Source organism: Papaver somniferum, chromosome 8 (genome assembly GCF_003573695.1).
Source record: "Papaver somniferum cultivar HN1 chromosome 8, ASM357369v1, whole genome shotgun sequence".
Taxonomy (NCBI): domain Eukaryota; kingdom Viridiplantae; phylum Streptophyta; class Magnoliopsida; order Ranunculales; family Papaveraceae; genus Papaver; species Papaver somniferum.
In genome coordinates this window covers 138636671-138658689 of record NC_039365.1, presented here as the reverse complement: position 1 = coordinate 138658689, position 22019 = coordinate 138636671, and positions in this window count along the sequence as shown.

Genomic DNA, 22019 nt, shown 5'->3' with positions numbered 1-22019 from the left:
TATTCATTCTTCAGTTTTGAAGAAAAATTGATCTATATTTAAAGGATGAATAAGAAAAAGAATGCAAAATAGGATGTTTTTGCATATTATCTCCTAAAAATGTGGGTATAAATGTAGAGATAGAGAAGCACAACAAGTGATCTTAGTCTCCTAGCTACACTGTGATGTATCATTAATCTAGTCAATGTTAGGATAGCAAAAACAAGCTCCTTATATTATGTGGAGTCTTAATAATCTATGACATCTCTTTTCAGCTCCTATTGATTACTCAAGTCAACAAAATGTTAATTTGATGTTTGCTTCCTTTTGAACTATCATTATACCAGAGTTGAATCTTCCAAGTTGAATCAAAGAAATCTGCAAGAAAACAAATCATGCAAATTCATTTTCCTAAACCCTAGTTTAAAAAAATAAATCATGTAAATCGGGTAACACAACTACACAGGTAAAATTAAATGATATATGCATACAGCTTACCTTCGATTTAGTTTTTGTTTTGTCTGAAATGGTGGGGTGAATTGAAGTTTAGGGATTAGGGTTACTGGATTAAGCTGAGAAGAAGAAAATCATGATTTGATTTGTATAAATCATGGAGGTGGTTTGACTCTACGAAGAAAAGGAGCAAACAAAAAAACTTGAGAAGAGAAGAGAAGTTTGTCTAGGGTAAAGAATGAGATGTGGTTGATCTTCTCTTAGTGTCAGGTTATTAGGGAACTATGAGAGATGTATAATATTAGATTTCAATCAATGGGGTAATATAATCGGTTTTCCAATGGTAGTTCGGTTCGGCAGCGAAAACCAATACCAAAGTTGTTCCGTTAGTAAATGGCTTGGTTCGGTTTCCTCCTAATCGGTTCGGTTCAGCCTGGTTTAAGCGGATAACCGTTATCATGTACAACCCTAGATATTAGAGATAAGGTCCACTATATAGTGGAATTACAAATCCCAAAAAAAACGTGAATCGAGAAAATTTCGACAATCAAACGCACCGAAGATATAACAATTCCACTAACTCGAATTTCACAATCAAACACATAAAAAGAATGCTTGGCCGTAAGATTTTTGGTTCCTCTCCCGTCTTATAAATCCTACCTTTAGAATTCCGCAACCAAACACACCATAAGTTGTTAAACCGTAAAGACCTAAAGGACACATAATTTATGAGACTGTACTCAAAAGAGTCTAATCAGATCTTATTCAAAATTGGTCTTATATATTGATATCATGTTTTCCACGACAACATATGAGAAAAAGAATTCTGCCAAGACTCGCGGTAGGAGTCTTCTTAACAAAGATATGAAAGGTAGGAATTAGGAACTAAGAGCAACTGCAATGGACGACTAAACCCAAATTTTCAGTCGAGTGGGCTGGCGTAGTGGGACGGACCATCGATCAAAATTTGATCAAAGAGTAAAATCCAGACCAAATTTGGTCTGCGATCAGGACCAAATCCAAATATAGTCGGGCGTTGATATAATCTCCGCTACACATCGGGCGTTGATATAATCTCCACCATTCATCGGGCGTTGATATAATGTACGCATGAAACGGGGCGTTGATATAATGTACGCCTGAAACGGGGCGTTGATATAATGTACGCCCGATGGGGCGTTGATATAATGTACGCATGAAACGGGCGTTGATATACTTAACGCCCCACTTTCACAAATTTTCAAAACTTACATGGGGCGTTGATATACTTAACGCCCCATTTTTTTCTTTTTTCAAAACTTACATGGGGCGTTGATATACTTAACGCCCCATTTTTTTCTTTCTTTTTTTTTTTTTTGTTTGTGAAGCGTAGAACAATACCAACGCCCCACTCGCGCGTTATCTTTACCAACGCCCCATTCGGGCGTTATCTTTACCAACGCCTGATCCCAGGCGTAATGTTTATCAACGCACGACCAAATATACTCTTTTCCCACTACGCCACATGACGGACTAAACCCAAATTTGGTCTTTTTTTTTAGTCTTTGGTCTTTGGTTATACTCCCACCACTGTGGACGCTCTAAGACACGCGACTGTTGAGTGTTGACTACTCGACTAGACGATGAAAAAGAAACTGTAATTTCCATGCGTGTAAAATTTAGAAATCACGAAATCTGAACAAGAATTTGCATGCATAGATTTTCTGACTCAATATTTCTCCACGCACGACATTGTACAAGTCTACATTTAGAAGTATATGGTCCACAATTTTAATGTATTAATGTAGGTACAAAGAAGGCCAAACTTCATTGCCCCCATCCTTTGTGATATCCCTCGACTATAAAGTATTTTCTTAAAGTATGGTAATCCAAATTATCCAATCGGGGTTCACAGCTAGTTCATACAAAGGATAATTCTATTTCCTTTATATTTTGTAATTTAGCTTTGGATGCTAACAGACTTCCAATAAACCGTGTATCCGATCACTATTTTGATTTGAATGAATTGAAATTTGTTGATTGACTAAAAAAAAGAAAAAAAAAACTATGATCATCTGTAACGTGTCTAAAGAAGTATGTCGAGTCTATGTCCCTTAATTAAGAAAAGGTGCCTTCCGTCAAATTAGCTTCCAATTGTCTTTTACGGGCCAATATGATTTCTAGTAAGACTTCCAACTTGGTATAGAATTCTTTTCAAATGGACTGTGCACTGTGGAATTGACGACAAGAAACAAAACACTGCAATTTCCGTGCAATTTAGAACTTAGAATTTGAATTAGCAATTAGGAATCCCTTTGCTATCGAATTGTCGAGGAAAACATGATCAAATTGTCGAGGAAAATACACCTATAGAAAGCTTAGAATCTCAATTGCAGAGGAATTCACCGAAAGAAAACAAGTCAGTGATGTTTTAGGAAATTCAAAGCGAGGGTGACTGTAACTTCCACGTAACCATATTCATTACTAGATTTTTATTTTTATTTTTGAAAGTTATCATCCTTTTCAAGTCTGTCTTTTGATTCTGAGATGTCTATTCTTTGTCTTTTTTACCTTTCTTCTGATTCTTTCGTTTCTTGTATTGGAAGTGGTCCTGATCCTCCACTCGTAAAAGGAGTTTTCATTTTAAATGAGAAGAACGCCCGACCGATACCGTGAGATGGTCCTATATGTCCTCGTTTGCCATGTGGCTTGTACACGTATGGCTCATACATTTTTAGCAGTCGCATCTGTTTGATCAATAATTGGTGAAGAGAGTCGTCAACTCTGATGTTCTCCAACAGAGCATTAAGACAAACGATATTTTTTTTTATTTTTAACGCATGCACCTCACCTCTGTTTATTTGTGAAAGAAACGTGAGTGTATAGATGAAAAACTAGCGATATTGTACATGGATAGAATAGGGCAATGTCCTAGCCTGAGTTGAGTGAGTGGACTAGTGAAAGCTGCGGGTCTTGGTCGGCTACCGGCTTTCACAGTGGGAACTAATTGGACCGTGCATAATTAAAGTGGTACAAAGCGGGAGTACTACTGAAAGAAGTCTAGCCTTCTTGGCTACAGCGTCAGATTTGGAATTGGTCATTCCCGGTGTGTAGCAACATGATCAACTAAGGGAACTGGGTACATACTGCTGAATCATTGATGTTACCCGTCAGTCGATTAGGGTACCTACTGCTGAATCATTGATGTTACCCGTCAGTCGATTATCATTGATGCATTGGTGATAATGTCAATTGGGATAAGAAAGAGAAGAATTCTGACTTAAACACGTGAAGGTTTTGAAAACTGCATGTAAGGACGAGCTGGCCCATCCAAAACTTGCTAAAATGTCTATAAAGTTGAGTTATCATGATCCATTAAGAAATCATCAATGTGCATTGCCCATTTATCCGGTGAAAGAAAAAAAATAAGTGCTTCGTCCACAGGGTGCGTAGAGGTCTGGGAACTCTCGCAAAGGGGTAAATGAACTTTAATTAACTGGTACTGTGTAAATTGATAGCGTTGAAAATATGGCCTTTAATTCGATGGAACAAGACCACATGATTCAACGCCAGATAAAAATATACCGCACCATAAAATGGTCCCAATATAGATTGGTGTTCCTTTTTTCCTTGGTTACATTGTAACTTTCTGTACTCTGCCATGATTACCACTTCTTTGTGGTATACATGTTTGATTTTAATACATCTTACCCTTTCTGAGTAAAAAAAATATAGATTGGTGTTCAAAAGAGTGTCCTTGGATATTTGTCTTTAAATCTGTTGTTGGATCAATGAATGGGTTAATAAGAGATAAGAAAGTCGGACCTAGTCACGCTCTGCAACTCGGCGATCAACTTACCAAACTTTTTTTTACCATTAATGTGATTCAATCAGATTGCATGTTAAATTTTCAAAGAGATCTGGCTACCGTTTGAAGAGTTAATGCTTTTTGTTGTTGATTAAAGGGACACCCTTACCCGTAAAACCTTTTTTTCTTTATAAAACTTTGATTCCCTCTCTTTCTGTCTTCTTCTTTTAACTTTTCTCTTTAACTTGCTTTATGGCTTACAGGTTCTGATTCCATTTGAGTTTTCTTGTCTTGTTTAAGACCTTGGAGTTGTTGTTGCAGACGTTTGTCCCAGTACAGAGAGTTTTCTCGTCCCAATGGATACTTTGAAGAATCCGTCATCTCGATTAAAGTCAGGTCAGAATGAAATTGCAGTTCCCTCTTCTTGTTGGATGAAATTTGTCAAAACAGTTATGAACGATTGTACACGTTTCAATCCAATTCAAACACATAGAAGGATGAGAATCTTAAAACCCACTGTAAAGTCCATGAATAACGAACTGATTCTCATCATCAACTACCTATGGATTTTAAATCTTCTACTTGTCTACTCACTCATGGCTTCAGAAGATGTTAATAACCTAGCAAACTAATTAGATGGTGCTTCAATTGATTCGGGGGAAGACATTAGGTAGGTCATCAATATTGCTCAAATTGATCCAAGCCTTGTTCTCCAGATAAATGGTACCAGTATTATTGGAAAAGTCATTACCCATGAAACAATGAGCAGAGGTTTTGTTAAAAAACAACTGAAATTGATGTGGGGAAACAATATTGGCAACTATGAGCTCAGAAAGAAAAGTAAAAATATTTTCACTGTCACCTTTGAATCCAAGGAAGACTGGAGTTGGGTTCTCTCTGAAGCTCCCTGGTGTATTGATGGGTATCTATGGATCATAAAACCATGGAACCCAACTCAAAACTTCAGGGATATGGATTTTAACAAACAACAATTCTGGGTCATCTTCAAAGACCTCCCTGAAGAGTTTATGAATGTGTTTGTGGCTAATGAAATGGGTAAGATGCTAGGAGAAGTCAAAGAGCTTGATCCTGAAGATGCTAAGCCAGTTGACTCCAATGATGTAGGAGCCTTGATTGAAATTGACATCTCCAAGTCTCTCATTAGAGGTGTCATGTCTCAAAATGCAGCTGATTGCACTCAGTGGATAACTTACTATTACCAGAAGCAATCACATCAACTCTGTCCAGCATGCTTCATCATTGACCACAACAAGGATGAGTGCAGAGACAAAGCAAAAGATGTGAGAGATTTATCTCAGAAAATTGTCAGGTTCCTTGACAGAATTCCTTATGATATGACAAGGAATGAATATTGGAATATTGAGGATGCACCAACAAAAATCTCTCCAAATAAGAATAACAAAAACAGAAGAGCTAATATGGTATTGTTTGTCAGGCCTGAAGATGGTCAATACTGCCATTCAGTGTACCATGAACCAAAGCAAGTGGATGAGAATTCAAATGATACTTCCCAGAGAGATAGAGGTCAAGGAAGCAGGAGTGGAATTTTCAGAAGGTTCAAAAGAACTAGAGAATGTGAAACTTCAAGGGTTAGCTCCAACCAGATGACTGAGAGATATGAAGAACGGGAATCTAGTCAGCAACAAATGCATAATGATCCCCATATGGAAGTTCAAGAAGAAGGTGACTGGGACAAATATATCAACAACAACCAAGGTGTTGCAAAAGGACAAGGAAGCTCAATGGTAAATTTCCTAAACCATCTTTATTTAAAATTTCATATTAATATTCAATTCTTTAGTAAAATTTGCTTCTCTACACAACCAAATATGAAAATCTTAGCTTGAAACATTCAAGGGCTAGGAAACAAACTCACTGGAGACCATCTAAAAAATTGCATTTTCAATTACAACCCAGACATAACTTTTCTATCTGAAACCAAGTCAACAATTGAAAAAGCTTCATTTATCTTAAAACATATGGAGTACCCCAATGTTTGGTGCAATGTAGATAGAATTAGAGGGGGTGGTCTAGCTTTACTTTGGAAAGATGGCATGAACATGGAATTTATTCATAGCTCTAAATTTATGGTGAATGTTATTATTACTAATCCTGAAGCTAACAAAGAATGGTTCCTAACATGTCTATATAGTTCCACCTATGATAATGATAGACAGGTTCAATGGAGCTTCATACAAGAAATGAGAAGAAATATGAGTATGCCTTGGGATATCATGGGTGATTTCAACTCCACATTATACAGCTATGAAAGACAAAGCTATTCCATTAACCCTACTCAATCCCATCCAATAGTTGTTAACACTATTACTTCTTTAGGCCTCATGGATATACCATTCTCAGGATGCCCTTTCACATGGTCAAATCATAGAGATCAACTGAATCAAGTCAGAACTAGACTGGACAGAGCTGTTTGCCTTCCCAATTGGATGAACCTTCATCCAAATGCCACTCTAAAAAATATCATACCCTCTGGCTCTGACCATACTCCAATTCTTCTAATCACTAACCCAGAATCTGAAAATCTGAGCAAACTTACAGATTTTATGAACACTGGTTAACAAATAAAACTTGTAAGGAAGAGATCAAGAGAAGTTGGAGTAGTAATGCTCAAGGAACTGAAGCTTTCAAATTCACCAGCAAGGTCAGATCTGTCAAGAAAGGACTCAAAGAGTGGAAAATAAAGGAATATGGAGACACATATAGGAAGATCAAGGAGGTTCAAGAACAAATTCAACAGTGCTTGAACCAGAAAATTATAGACAAACAAGAACATCAAAGGCTCCAACAACAGCTGAAGAATCTATATGAAATTAAGAATAGAATAGCTTACCAACAGTCCAGGGAAAGCGCCATCATGTTTTAAGATAGAAATTCTAAAAGTTTTCATGCTCAAGCTAATTACAGAAGAAGTTGCAACCAAATTTATGCTCTCAAAAACAAGCAAGGGGAATGGAAAGACACTAGAGAAGAAATTGTTGTCATCCTCAAAGCACACTTCCAAGATATTGCTACTTCTAACTTATTTGAGGATGATCATGAAATATTAAATCTCATTACTCCATGCATCACTGAAGCTGAGAACAAGGAGTTAACAGCCATCCTAGATGAACAAGAAATCAAGAGCAATGTCTTCCAAATAAGAGCTTGGTCTGCACCAGGGCCAGATGGTTTTCAAGCAGGTTTTTACCAGCAAAATTGGGAAGTGGTGGGAGGAGATGTTATAAAAATGGTGCAGGAATTCTTTAAGAATGGTAAACTGCTAAAAGAGCTCAATCATACTTTTCAAACCCTCATACCAAAAAACAATTGTGTTCAAAACCCTTCTGACTTCAGGCCAATAAGTCTATGCAACATATCTTACAAAATTATATCCAAGATCATGACAAACTGATTGAAACCCATGCTTCATAAAATCATCTCCCCTTGGCAAGCAGCATATGTTCCAGGAAGAAATATCATTGACAACACTATCATTGCTCATGAAGTAGTTCAATACATGAAAACCACAAAAAATAGCAATGGAGTTGTTGCAATAAAGCTGGATATGTCAAAGGCTTTTGAAAGAATGGAGTGGAATTTCATCATCAACATCTTCAGAAGACTAGGATTCTCTGAGAAATGATGTCAAGTGGTCAATCAATCCATATCTACCACAAGCATATCAATTCTTCTCAATGGTTCTCCAATTGAAACTATTCATCCTACAAGAGGATTAAGACAGGGTGACAGCCTATCTCCCTATATCTTCATCACTTGCATGGAATGTCTGAGCAGAATGATCCAAGCTTCAGTGGATAGCAAAGACATTACTCCAATATATTCTGCTAAAGGAAGTCCTCCAATATCTCATTTGTTCTTTGCAGATGACTGCATTCTATTCTCATCTGCCAAAATGAGCTACATAAACAATATTAAGGATATCATCAACAAGTTCTGCAAAGCCTCTGGTCAAATGGTGAATATTAGCAAATCAAGCATACACTTTAATAAAAGGATTGAGAATGAAATAAAGCAACAAATCTGCAATACTATGAATATGAATGTTATGCCCTTGGAAGAAAAATATTTGGGAATATTCATAGAAAAGAAGAAATCCAACTCTTTCAAAAGCATAAAGGAGAAAATACAGAGAAGACTGATTCAATGGCAAGCTGGTATCACAAATCAAGCTGGAAGAAGCACACAAATCCAAGCTGTTACAAACTCTATGGTCAATTTCAGATGAGCTACTTCATATTACCTAAGAAAAACATAAATGATCTTGAAGCAATGTAGAGAAGATATTGGTGGAATATAAAACAAGGAAAATGAGGATTCTTAAAGTCTTGGGAGAGTGTGAATATACCAAAAAGATGGGGAGGGATGGGTTTTGAAAATCTGCAAGTTTTCAATGAAGCAATGGTTACTAATCTGGCTTGGAGGATGGTACAAGAAAAGAACAATAAATGGGTGGAAGTTCTTAAAGCTAAACATTTTAAAAATGAAGATATTCTTCAAGAAGGTGTTTCAAGTAAAGGGAATGATATTTGGAGAAGTATAAGCACTGAAATCAAATGGGTGAAACAATTTCATATTTGGCAGATTGGGAATGGGAAGACAGTTTATGCTTTCAGAGATAATTGGATTGAAGGATACACAGCAACACAAGTGCAACAAAATTTCTCTAACTATGAAGAATATCCTTACTACGTGAAAGCCAATGAGTTAATTGATATTCATACTCAAAGCTGGAATTTGGATCTTCTTCAAAATTACTTTACTCAAGATCAGATAGAGAAAATCAGTCACATAAAACCTTCAATGCAGCAAGAAGATGAATTGGTTTGGTCTCTAACTAGAAATGGCCAATTTACAGTTAACTCCACATACAAGGCAATTCTCTATCAGCAAAATCAAAGTCTGGTTAACAAAGAGGAGGAAGCAAAGTTTTGGTTGAGCTTATGGCATCTGCATATTCCACATAAATGTCAACTTTTCTTATGGAAAGTGGCTCATGATATTGTTCCTGTGAATTAAAGACTTGCCAGATACAATCAAAATCATCAAGTCAACTGCCAAAGATGTAATGATGAAGAAGAAAATATCACCCACCTGCTGCTCAAATGAAATTATGCCAGAGATGTTTGGAATGTTGTTGCTCCTCAGATTGGCCAACAGATTGATAACATCAATGACATACAACAATGGCTAAGAAGATGGAGCAACTCCAACAATAATATTTGCTTCAGAAGGAAAACAACAACTAATCTAATTACTATTACTATGTGGTTCATATGGAAATCCAGATGTGAGCTCATTTTTAATAACAACAGATGTTCCAGCTCAAGCCTAAAATACAGGATTCTAACTTACTGCACTGAGAATAAAATCCACATAAATCAGTCAGAAAGTATAGCCCAAGTTGATAGAAGCATGATAAGAAGAAATGAAGCTAGTAGAGACAATAATAGATGGTGTCCCCCTCCTAGAGGAAAATTAAATATCAACATTGATGCTTCTATTTTACCTAATCATAATATTGCTGGTATTGCTCTAATCATAAGAGATTTTACAGGGAGGATGGTGGAAGCCTGGACGCTGGTAGAAAGAGCCAGAGATATCGCCTAAGCTGAAGCAGTGGCAGTGCTTAAAGCTCTTCAGTGGATTGTTCAGTTGCAGATTCAGCAGGTATAGTGGAAGGAGACAACCAAGAATCATGGAAAGTGTCAGGGGTCCTCAAATTACTACAAGATGGGAGGATGCCAATATTATCAAAGATTGTCAACATCTAGTTAAGTGTCTAGGTATGTTCAAGTTTGTTTTAGAAATAGGAAGTGTAACCAAGTAGTTGATCTACTTAATAAGTTTGCCAGAAATAATAATTGTACTAGGAAATGGAGTTCTGAACTCCCTCAGTGTGTCGAGTCTAGATTAGAAAGTGAAAGAATTGTGATGTAATGCCTTTGGTTGGCTTTTGAGCTTAATGAAAATCTTTCTTGTTTTTCTTTCAACAAAAAAAAAGCATCAATGAATGAAGAGGTGGTAAAGCTTCGGTCCATGGCTTAATTGGGGGCGATAGATTTTAATTGGGGGCCTCACCAATTTTGTTTGCACCCCAAAATTTTCAGGGGCGTATTAATAGTAAAGTGAAAATACTATTTTACCCCTTTTTTAATTTTTTTTTTAAAATCAAAATCATTTTTTTTTTCTTTTTCGAATTTTATGTTTGCAAAAAAAAGAAAATATACTCAAATGTGTATGAAAAGTCGGCATGATTTTTTCTTAAAAATAACGACCCTCAAGAGTCGTCATTGTTTCAGTGACGACTCCAAACAGTCGTTATTGTTCCAAAAACGACCCTTAGGAGTCGTCATTGTTTCAGTGACGACTTTAAACAATCGTTATTGCTTATAAAAGAGTCGCTATCTTCTTTAAAGATTCATTAATGGCAGAATACATTAAAGGGTCGTCATATGCGTAGTTGAACATTAACGAATGTCTAGTGTCGTCACTAAAACAATGACGACTCTTGAGGGCCGTTTTTTTAAATAATAACGACTATTTAGAGTCGTCACTGAAACAATGACGACTCTTGAGGGTCGTTATTTTAAAAAAAAAAATCATGAAGACTTTTCATACAAATTTGCGCAGAACTTTTTTTTTTTTTGCAAACATAAAATTCGGAAAAAAATAATTTGATTTTGATTTTAAAATTTTGCACTAATTAAGTGAGATTGCCACTAATTAAGTGAGATTACCACTAATTAGATATGGGGTAGATTAGGCATTACCAAAATATTTGGATAAGGGGTACCCAAATTAGGATTGGGTGACCTTTTTTGTCCTCTAGTGGGAGGCCCCCAATTACTTTCCAGGGCCCCCAATTCAGCGGTGCTTCGGTCCTATTGCCAAATTTGCTCTTGATTGGACTTGGGGTCACTGTCTTACACTTGTGTTGGGTCTTGTTGTGATAACACAACAGTTAAGCAATCAGGAAAGGAAATGGATGATGGAAAAGAAAGGATAAAATTCAAATGCGCAAGGATTGAGCCAAATCTAGTTCACCAAGAAAGCAACCAAGGTTTAGTTTCATTAATATTCATAATATAAATAGGCCAATGATTAAACCCTAATCAGCTTCAATGGATTGGACATATGTGTCCCCCATCCACGAACACAGTTATTCAGATAAATAACAACGGAAATTGATAAACACACTTAACTAACTACTATTGGTAGCTAAATAGCTATCCCCTAAGCCTCACACTATGACATTTCCTTCCCCTGAAAATGATCTTTTTCCTCAAGGATGAACTTAGGATAATGATCGCGGACATTTGAGAGATCATCCCATGTAGCATTTTCCAATGATGAGTTACTCCATTGAATCAATACATGTCTGACTAATATGCTTCCCTGTAAGATAGTTCTGGTGTGCAAAATTTTCTTAGGTAGCATGATAACTTGACCTTCATGATCAACAACTAGTAGGGTGGGTGACGGTGTGTATCTCCGACCAATGTGCTTCTTAAGTTGAGAGACATGAAATACTGGATGAATGCGATCCTGAAAAAGTAACTGTAACTTGTATGCGACCTGACTAACCTTTTGCAACACAGGAAAAAGGGTCATAGTACTTGGAGGAGAGCTTAAAATTCTTTCTCAGGGCTAGAGAAGCTTTCCTGTAAGGTTGTAGATTGAGATATACTAGATCCTCCACCTTAAAAGACCTATCTTTTCTGGACTTTTCAACATACAATTTCATTCTCTCTTGATATTTGTGGAGAAACTCTTTGAGAATGTCTAGTAAGGAAGCTCTTTCCTTCAAATAAGTCTCAACTGCATCCACTGAGGTGGTAGTAGAAGAATGAAATGCTAAATAAGGAGGTACATACTCATAAAGTGCTTGGAAAGGAGAGATTTTCAGGCTAATGTGATAGCTGGTGTTGTACCACCACTCTGCAAGAGCTAACCATTGACTCAATTTGCTTGGTTTGTAACCAGTGAGACATCTCAAATAGTTTTCCAGACAAGCATTGACCCTCTCAGTTTGGCCATCTGTTTGGAGGTGGTAAGCTGTACTGAGGTTGAGACTAGTGCTTGGAGATTTAAATAAATCCTGCAAGAATTTACTTGTAAACACCTTGTCTCTGTCAGACATAACATAAGATGTTAATCATGGAGCTTGAACACTTGATTGAGAAAAGCATGAGCCACAGAGGCAGCTTTGTAGGGGTTTTGTAGAGCTAAAAAGTGTGCATATTTTGTGAGTCGATCTGCAACAACCAGTATAACATTCTTCTTGTTACTCACGGGTATACCTTCTATGAAGTCCATAGTGATATGTTATCAAGCTTGATCAGGTATTGGAAAAGGTTGACGTAACCTAGCAGCATTAGTGTGGTCACTTTTGTTCCTTTGGAAAATATCACACTGAGAAACAAATAAGACTATGTCTCTATACATTTTCTTCCTATAACGTTTAAGAAGATTCGATCCCACAAAAATCAGTGAATATTCAGTTGTTATAAGTAACAAAATGGGGGTCTTTATTAATATTTTATAGAACAAAGCAACTGAAGTTGATTAAGTTGCAAGGAGTGGATAGAGATATGATTGAGGAATCCTTCTTCATTACTAAACAATTATTCAATTAGTATATTCATATATTCTTCATTAATCACAAATTATCACCAACCGTGAGATAACATGTAGACATAACTATCCCCAAAGTACATAATATCACCAGATAATTTATTTGATCGATTATCGAATTTTATCCGTCTGAGCCACCAAAAAGTACGATTTATAGGTATAACCCAGTCGAATACTTTATGATTTAATTGCAAATTCAGGGCTGATCTTAGAAGTTAAACTCAATATGCCTGGTTTCGATACTAGTGTTGTATTTACACGCGCTTGTTCCACAAATACCCACTACAAGGTCTCACGTCTTTTACTTAGCATTAAATTAAACAAACTGATTTAGTTGGCTACCAAAACAACATATATCAGTCAATTATGAACATTCTGTTAGAGCACTGCTCGGTCGAACTCGTAAGCGTTGCTATCTCAAGCTTGTTTATCAAGTTTAGTTGTTAAAACTATAATCCTTGATTTCTAGTCTACTTATAGCTAAGTCTCGGATTAGGATAGAAAGTGTATTTGAGCATTAGACTTCACGACGTTCATCGGTTGAAGACGAAAAACTACTAAGGGGAGCTTGTGGAACTTCATCAACAAAAGGTATGTGGAGACTTGAACTCATCTATCACTCAAAAGTCTATCTACTCTATCTCCTATTTTGAGACAAAATTCGTATAGCTATATAGACTTCAATTATACATATTTGATATTTTGCGCTGAGTTTAACTCGCTTACATATTTCTCGAAATATGTGTTGGCAAGCTTTCACTTTAACCAAGTTCATCTTATATTCTTGAAGAAAGTCAAAAGATGATCATGTGAAAATCGCCTGGTAACATCTTACATGATTTGTGTGAGACAATCATTTGATGTGGACTCAGAATGTTTCATATTGATCATTCGATCACTTGAAAATTGCTTTGAAGATAATAGTTTGTGTGAGACAGCTATTGTCGTCTTTCGAGAATGTTTCAATGGTTTAAATGAGAGTTTAGAACAATTGGATATAAGCACAGTATGCGTACTTGCAGTGTGTGATCCAAGTCCGGGAACCATGGTATGCATACCCGTATACGTACTGTTTGGTTTATTAGAGGTCCAGGAACTAGGTACACATACCGTTACGCATACTGGCGTGAGGTTCAAGTTCCGGGACTTTATTGAGTTTAGTGGTATGCGTACCGTAACTTAGTCCGGCCACTAAGGTATGCGTACCCGTTTGCATACTTAAGTGGGTTATGTTCTAAAATCGGTTTGTTCATGAACTAATACATTTATATAATAAGGAATGCAATCTTTTGCAAACCTTGGCTATGATGTTCATGACTTGATTCTAGTGAATCAAAATCGATTTTTCTTCAATTGTATCGTGTATACTTCTATGAGAATATAAACAATTGAACAACTCTAGCACTAGTTTCATTTGAGTCATTTGAACTAGTTATGGTTAAGATGAATAAGGTTGATATGATAGTGTTCATATGGCTAACTTCGGTTAACTATTGTTGAGCCAATAAAGGTGTACACGTTTAGGTACGATTACTCATATCTAAATGAAGTCACTTTTCATTTGTGTGTAACAAGCTAAGTTTAATCCAACGGTTGAAAGATATTATCTTGAGTCTAATCAGGTTTTCATCTAACGGTGAATATTGAATGCTTTGTTATCAAGGTAACATTGATTTCAAACCCTGATTTGAAGAATATATAAAGGAGAACTCTAGCAATTGGGAAACCTATCCCACGCCTCCTGTGTGATATTAATTGCGACTAGAGTCGATTCTCCTTTAACCTTAGGTTTTTCCAAAACCCTGTAGGTTAACGACTTGAAGACTTCATTGGGATTGTGAAGCCAGACCCAACTATTTTCTCTGTAGTTGCGTGTTCTGATCTTGACCGTTTCTATCGTATTGAGTACTATCTTCTCTAAGATTTTCTTGAGATTTAATCTCCGGTAGGCAAGCTAAAAAGTAGTCACAAAGATCTTTGTCTCATCGTTTGTGATTCCACAATATCTTGTTTCGTTTTCATACGATTAAGATTATTATGAGGTGATTGATATTTCTAGGCTGTTCTTCGGGAATATAAGTCCGGTATATCAATTGATTGTTGTTCACCTTCATTTATCAAAAGAAGGAACAAAACTCACTGGTATATCAGTGGGAGACAAATTTATTTATTCAAACGACTTTTTTGTGTGAGACAGATTTGTTTATCAAGTCTTTGACTTTGGGTCGTAGCAACTTTTAATTATGGGTGAGATCAACTAAGGGAATCTAGTACGTAGAGTCCTGCTGGAATTTAGAGACGTAAGGAGCGCAAATGTACCTTGATCAGTGTGATATTGGTTAGGGCTCAACTACATTCCAGTACGAAGTTAACTTGGAGTAGGCTAGTGTCTGTAATGGCTTAATACAGTGTGGTGTTCAAATCTGGACTAGGTCCTGGGGTTTTTCTGTATTTGCGGTTTCCTCATTAACAAAACTTCTGGTGTTTGTGTTATTTATTTTCCACATTATATTTGTTTACATAATTGAAATATCACAGGTTGTGCATAAGTTCAATCAATTGTGAATCCAACCTTTGGTTGTTGATTAAATTGATTGACACTTGGATATTGGTTTTTGGATACTGGCCAAATTATTTTTTAAATTCAATCGGGATCGCAAATTCCTATTTGTTTGATTGCAGATTGAATTGAGAAATTGAGATATAACTCTTTGATATACTTTTCTTAAGATTGAGTCTGACTTTCTAGTTGATTCTCTTGAAAGTTGTTGATGGTGGTTTTTAGTTCAGAGCTAAAATTGTGAAACCATGTATTTAATGTGTTGTCATTCTGCAAAGAAACAAAGTCATTTAAAAGTGACGAGTTCCTAGGCTTCTTTACTTACATATGTATTGAGCAATCTAGTATACTTGTATATAAAATTTATCCAGAATGGTGCATGTAGCAACAATCCTAAATATTCTATAAATTTTATTAATCTTCCACCTGCATTATTCACTAATGCATGACATGTCGAGTATTTATTCCATGCTATGTTCCCCTACTGAACTCTTGAAACTAACATGACATGAAAATTAATATTCGCTCGCAGCTGAGTAGCATGAATTTCTCGAAGTGTCAAGATTAAGATGTGCATGGAAGTACTCAATCAAAGGCACGCAAAGTTATGTTGCCCTCTGAGATAATGATTTTTGTATCAATGTGCAAAATTCACCAAAATTGATTGATTTTGTGGTAGCTCGCAAAATTCAATTTTTCTAACCTCAAATCGTTAGCTCAAAGTAGTTTGGTCACACGGCTTCAAAACCTCAAGGTCGACCAACGGCGGCACATAAATGCCGCAAAGCAATCTCGGCCATCCAACTTTGCCAGCTGAATCGACCGGCCTAGATTTGATTTCGGGGAACCAATGAGATGACGCCATGATCAACGGCTGCCCCTCTCCTATACAGACCGATCGGCCCATCCTCAACCCACTAGAATAATTACTGGAAGCTGCTCAAAGCAGGCTAGTCGCGCTTCCTACAAAAGAGTTCATCAATTCAACGGCAGCACATAACTGCCGGAAAGCATCTTGGTCGTCCAACTTTGCTAGCCAAATTGACCGTCTTAGATCCAATTATGGGCGATCAATAAGGGGTCTTAGTGATCATTGGTCTCCCCCTTCCACAAGGGCTGATCGACTTGCCCTTGGCCTGCTCGAGCGGCTACTGGCAGCTGCCCAAAGATGGTCGGTCGCGCTCCTTTTAAGACATTGAGTTCCACGACTAATTAAGACAGGCTCTATACAACGATGCTTCATGAGCATCGATTATTTTGAGTTGCTTGCTTAAAAGCGATGCTTTACATGCATCAATTACAAACGATATTTTATAAATATCAATTTCCCAAAATAACTTAATTATTTAACCTAAAAGCATTACATGTTATTTCTTGCGGCAAGTCTCACAACTTGACTTGTAACATATGACTACCCGCCGCCTAGCTTGCGCGTGATTGGTCAAAATAATTAGGTCTCGCAGGCAATACCCACTCAGCAGCCTTCTGCATATTTTCTACAAAAATACTCGAGACATCAAACATGTAACAAACTTGGGATATTCATCAGGTTTTTGGTTTGGCGGTTTACAGCGTGCGGCGTGCAACACGCCCATTATGAGAAAGTGTCAGGAAAGGCGGACAGTTAGTGGCAGCAGAGAAGTAGTGGGTGTAAACTGACCTGTCTTCCTCTCATAGTAGTGATGTGGTTTTCAACATTTTACACGAACCCAACTTTTCCATCACTCAACTACTTCTACTTCCTATGAGATCAGGGTGCGTTCAACTATGACTTGTATAAATAAGCCGGGCAGTGAAATAAAAGTGAAATCTTGAGACCGCCCTTATTATCTAAACAGGCTAGGCCGGGTGGTCCGTGACGGGAGGTAACAGGCTTTGGGATCAAACGGGTACAGGAAGGCTCGGGAGGGTACAAGAAGGCTGAGTATCTTCGGGTAATATTTACACCCCTAGACGCGACCGGACAAGCACCATTATATACACTGGTGGTCCCACTAATACTTCGACCAGTCGGAGCCCTCCCAACCTGCAAGCAGAGTGATCGCTGTCGTATGCGTCAAAAATAAATTACTTTCTCACTACTAAAAATATATAATATAACAAGGGCTAGGAAGGATCGTTCCCACAGAGAGGACTAGTGTTGTCAATATGTTTTGGTTTCCTTTATAAAACAATGGGGGGATTTTCTGATTTTTATAAACTAAGTTATTCTAAAAACAAATAAAGCAAAGCAAACACTCAAATCAAGATGTAAAGATATTGGTTAAGGATTTCGTTTTCATTCACTAACAAGTTCTTGTCTTAATAACTAGAATTGATATTTAATCTCTCATTATCAAAAGCCCTAGAATGCCTTGTCGAAAGGATATCTCGCTAATTTCCTCTTGTCATCAACAAACACATTAAAAGATGCGAATATGAATTCTACCAAAAGAATAACCTAACGCCTTGCGCTAATCAAGTTCAATTCCCATGGAGCATTAAGATTCATGAAATAAGGCTAATCAATGCAATTGAAATACATTGCACAAAAAATTTAATAAAGGTCACGATTCACATATGATTACTAGGATGCATCACTACAAGCAATAACCATATTTGTGCTACTTGTATTCAAGGATTTTCGCTTGATGAATAACCCTAAAGTAGATCTAGATATGAATATGAGTTCTACCAATTTGTAACTTGAAAAAACAAATACTCAATCATATTATAATACGTCAATCATATAACTATATTTCCAGAGAATCATGAACGATAAGTATGAGACAAAACTAATATATTGGATCAAAGAACCATGTTATGTGAAATCAACTTAATCATTAACCAATAATAAAACTTTAGCTCATGTTCATGAAGTTCATAACAAGAAGAAAAAAAAAACTTTCATTTTTCTAAACCCTAGAACAAAAAGTAGAGAAGAAGATATGTTCTGTGGTGTTCTGAAACCCTCTTATATGACTTTTCAATTCTGCTCCCGCACCCAAATAATTCTTTCACAGCCCGTTAGCCAAGCCCAATCAAAACAGGTCCAAGTCCATCTGAGCCAAACCTGGATCGGTGAGTCAACTCGCCGAACTCCGATTCCAGACGAGTTCTGTCGATTTCAGGCAAAATCATGCCTACTTTGAGTCCTCCCCTGCATTTTTTCCTAGCATTCATCTAATTCAAATGAATTTCACCCATACTCAATAACACATAATGAAGTTCACTTCCAATATCTCTACCTGTATCTGCATTGCATCCACTTACCTTCAATCTCCATTGCAGCCAAATCCTCCAGCCATCGAACCACAACTGCAACTCCACTGCACACACAAGAACCCTTCCTTCAGCCAATTCCACTCCAGTTACGCAGTTCAGCTCAGCTGCAATATCGCCACATTACCAGCTTCTGCACACTCAATATCCTCCTTGTACAGCATATAACAGCAGCTCCAGTGTCAACCACGCAACCCTGACGTATAACCTAACATTCATAATCAACTTCATCGCAGTCACCACCTCTTCGGTTCGGTTCAACCACTCATCCACAGCAGCAGCAGCACAACTCTAGCTGAAGCAACATCTCTCAATTCCTGCTTCAAGCACAACTGCTCCTAGGTTTGGCAACGGATAGCCGAAATCCGAGATCCGTTTCCGAAAATCCGACATCCTATAGGATTTAATTCGACATATCGGATATCGGATATCGGATATCGGAATCCGATAATCTATCGGATAATATCTCTTATCGGAATCAGAATCGGATTGGGGTCCTTCCGTTAGGCCAATATCCGACATCCGATAATATAGGGGTGTACTTGTAATTTCCACCGCCAAGTATTAGATGCCGAGTCGAGATTTGGCATTGCTTCGGTGTTTTCACTTTCAGTCTTTGGTAGTTTGGTTTCTTCAACATTTTTTTCTTCTCATTCTTAACAGAAAGAGATCGAGAGATCAAGAAACTGAGGGAGTCGTAGAGAGGGTTTGATCAAGAGATCGATTGAATCAAAAGGAGGGTTGATTGGAATCCAGAGACCAAGAGAAAACTCGTGAGTTAGATCTGTAATAGTGATGTTTTGATTTTGGTCAGAGATTCTCAGAGAAGATTACTTTTTCATTCAGAAAACAAGTAAGTAATCTAAACGACTAAACCCTTTGTTTATTTTTGTTAAAATCAACTCATTGTTGATGTTTCTAAAATAGGGTTTGAGATATCTGAAATTAAGAATTTCGAAATTATTCATTTTTTACACAAATCGATTTGGTGTTTGATTGTTGTTGTTGTTGTTATTGTGGTGAAGCATGAAATTGACATGATTATTAATTTTATTATGTAGATTTGTGTTTTATGTTTGATACAAGCAAGGGAAAGTTGGTCCTGTTGGATTTAACAATTTGAGAAATGGGTTTATCAATTTGAGTACTTGATTTCTTTGTACTATGAAATTAGGGTAGGCCGGTGGGGTATGCTGCTTGAAATAAAGTTTAAGGTGAATTTGTGGATAGTCCGACTTAGAAAAATTCCATAAGCCGGACTATTTTCATGTGAGTGTCAGTAATCAATAGTATTTGAATTGGTTGTTGTTTTGCAAGAGATTTGTAGTATCATCCAGTGTTAATCTTTTTTGTTTATAAAGGGTGTGCACTGTGCATTACGCTGCCCCGTCATCTGATCACCAAAATATTACTGTATTATTTATTATCCTTCGCTTGTACTTTGATATAACTAGGTCAGTAGATAAGATCATTCCATAACTGTATTATTTATTATCTTGATGGATATTCTGCGACTTGTTATCACCATTTCTTCCTATCTTTTTAGTTTTATGGTTGTCTTGTTCATGAAATCTGGGCTAATCTCTTGTTGTTAATGTTTATTGCAGGCTCCCAAGAAAGGTGTTAAAACTCCAGTAGCAGCAAAGAAGTTTAAGAAGAAGAATGTAAGTCTCCAAGTGTTGTTAGTATTTTGATTAAAAAAATGATGTGAAGTTTAGCCAGATGTTGTATTCTCATGTCTCTTAAAGATTATCATGTATTATTAGTATTTTTCTGTGTTTTTGTTGGTGCATAACTTCACAAAGTCCCCTGTATCTGCTCCTTGAATTGTATGAATCCTTAGATAGTGGCATAGGCAGTTTCCTTTTCCTTTTAAAGTCTCTCAACATATAAACAAGGCAACTAACTACCCATTGCAGGTCTACGCTTTGGTTGTGTACGTAGAGTGTGGACACTGAATTAATCTTATGTCATGTCATTTACGCACTTGGTCCTCAACATGTTTGACAATAAGTAAACCTAACATGTTTATTTTTGGTGATTGTTTGCCTGAATTTCTGGGTTGTTGTTGTTCTCAGAATGTCTCAAAGTGAAAAATCACCCAATAGAGTTGGAACTTCAAGCTGCAGTCAACCAATTTCCAAACATTGAAAAACATTTTGTAGCAATGTTTGCTCTCATCTGCAACTTTATTATTAAATTTCTGGTCACCTTGTGTTGCACTGTTGCTTATAGTGGTGAAAGCTTTGAGAAACTGAAATGTTGGATGTCAGAATTTTCTTATCAAGTGATTCTTAGTGATTTGTGAATACAGATACGGAAATCGTGGACTGAAGTGAAGTTGATGCAATGATACAACATGTCAGGCAGCCAAGCAAGATCACACTAAGTTACACTACTCACTAGAGTGTTGACATTGTTAGCCTATGTGACTGTTAGACATTGTTTTTTTCTTTTTTGGCTTTGTTGTAGCGTGTTGTGTACTTCCTTTTGCATTCACTAGACTAGGAGTAAACTCTTTAACTCTAAACATTGTGCTTGTGTGAGTTTGTACTTTTCACTGAACATTTTGAACTTAAAAAGACAAAGACTCTGTTTTTCTCAAGCTTTTAGTTTTTTTCCTAGTTATCGAATTTTAACGGATAAAAATTCGATATCCGATAGCTTAACCTTAACCTTAACCTTATCGAATTGGATTTTTTGATATCCGTCGGATGTTATCGGATATCCGATAACACTTAACCTTAACCTTATCGGAACTGCCAATATCCGCCGGATATTTATCCGTTTCCAGCCCTAACTGCTCCAAATCCACTTCAGTGCATCAGTCCATAGCACCATTGCACCTACAATTCAACCAAGCTGCCAGCCATTCATCTAAACTCACCACCAGTTCCATTCTGCAGCTTCAATAGCAACCAACACCACTAGTTCAGCTGCAACTTATCCCCCTGCTCAAGCTTTGAGTGCTCAGTTGCAACCCATCTTCCCTAAACCCTACTTGATTTATTGAGGGTCTTGAAACTCCACTTGAATCTCGACTGCAACAAATCTCCTTTACCATCTGTAACTGCATATACTTGCCAGTCCATTGCAGTAGCATAACAGCACCACCAACTCTGTCACTGTTGCATTCTCATTCCACCATCGTACTCAGACTCAGACCATTCAATCTCGAATCCTTGCTAACCACCACAATTCCATGGCACAATCAACCCTTGACTGCAATTCCAACATCATAATCTCTGCATCTCACACAGCCATTGCCCCTGCCATGATTCCTTGTTCTTTCTTGCAACTGCA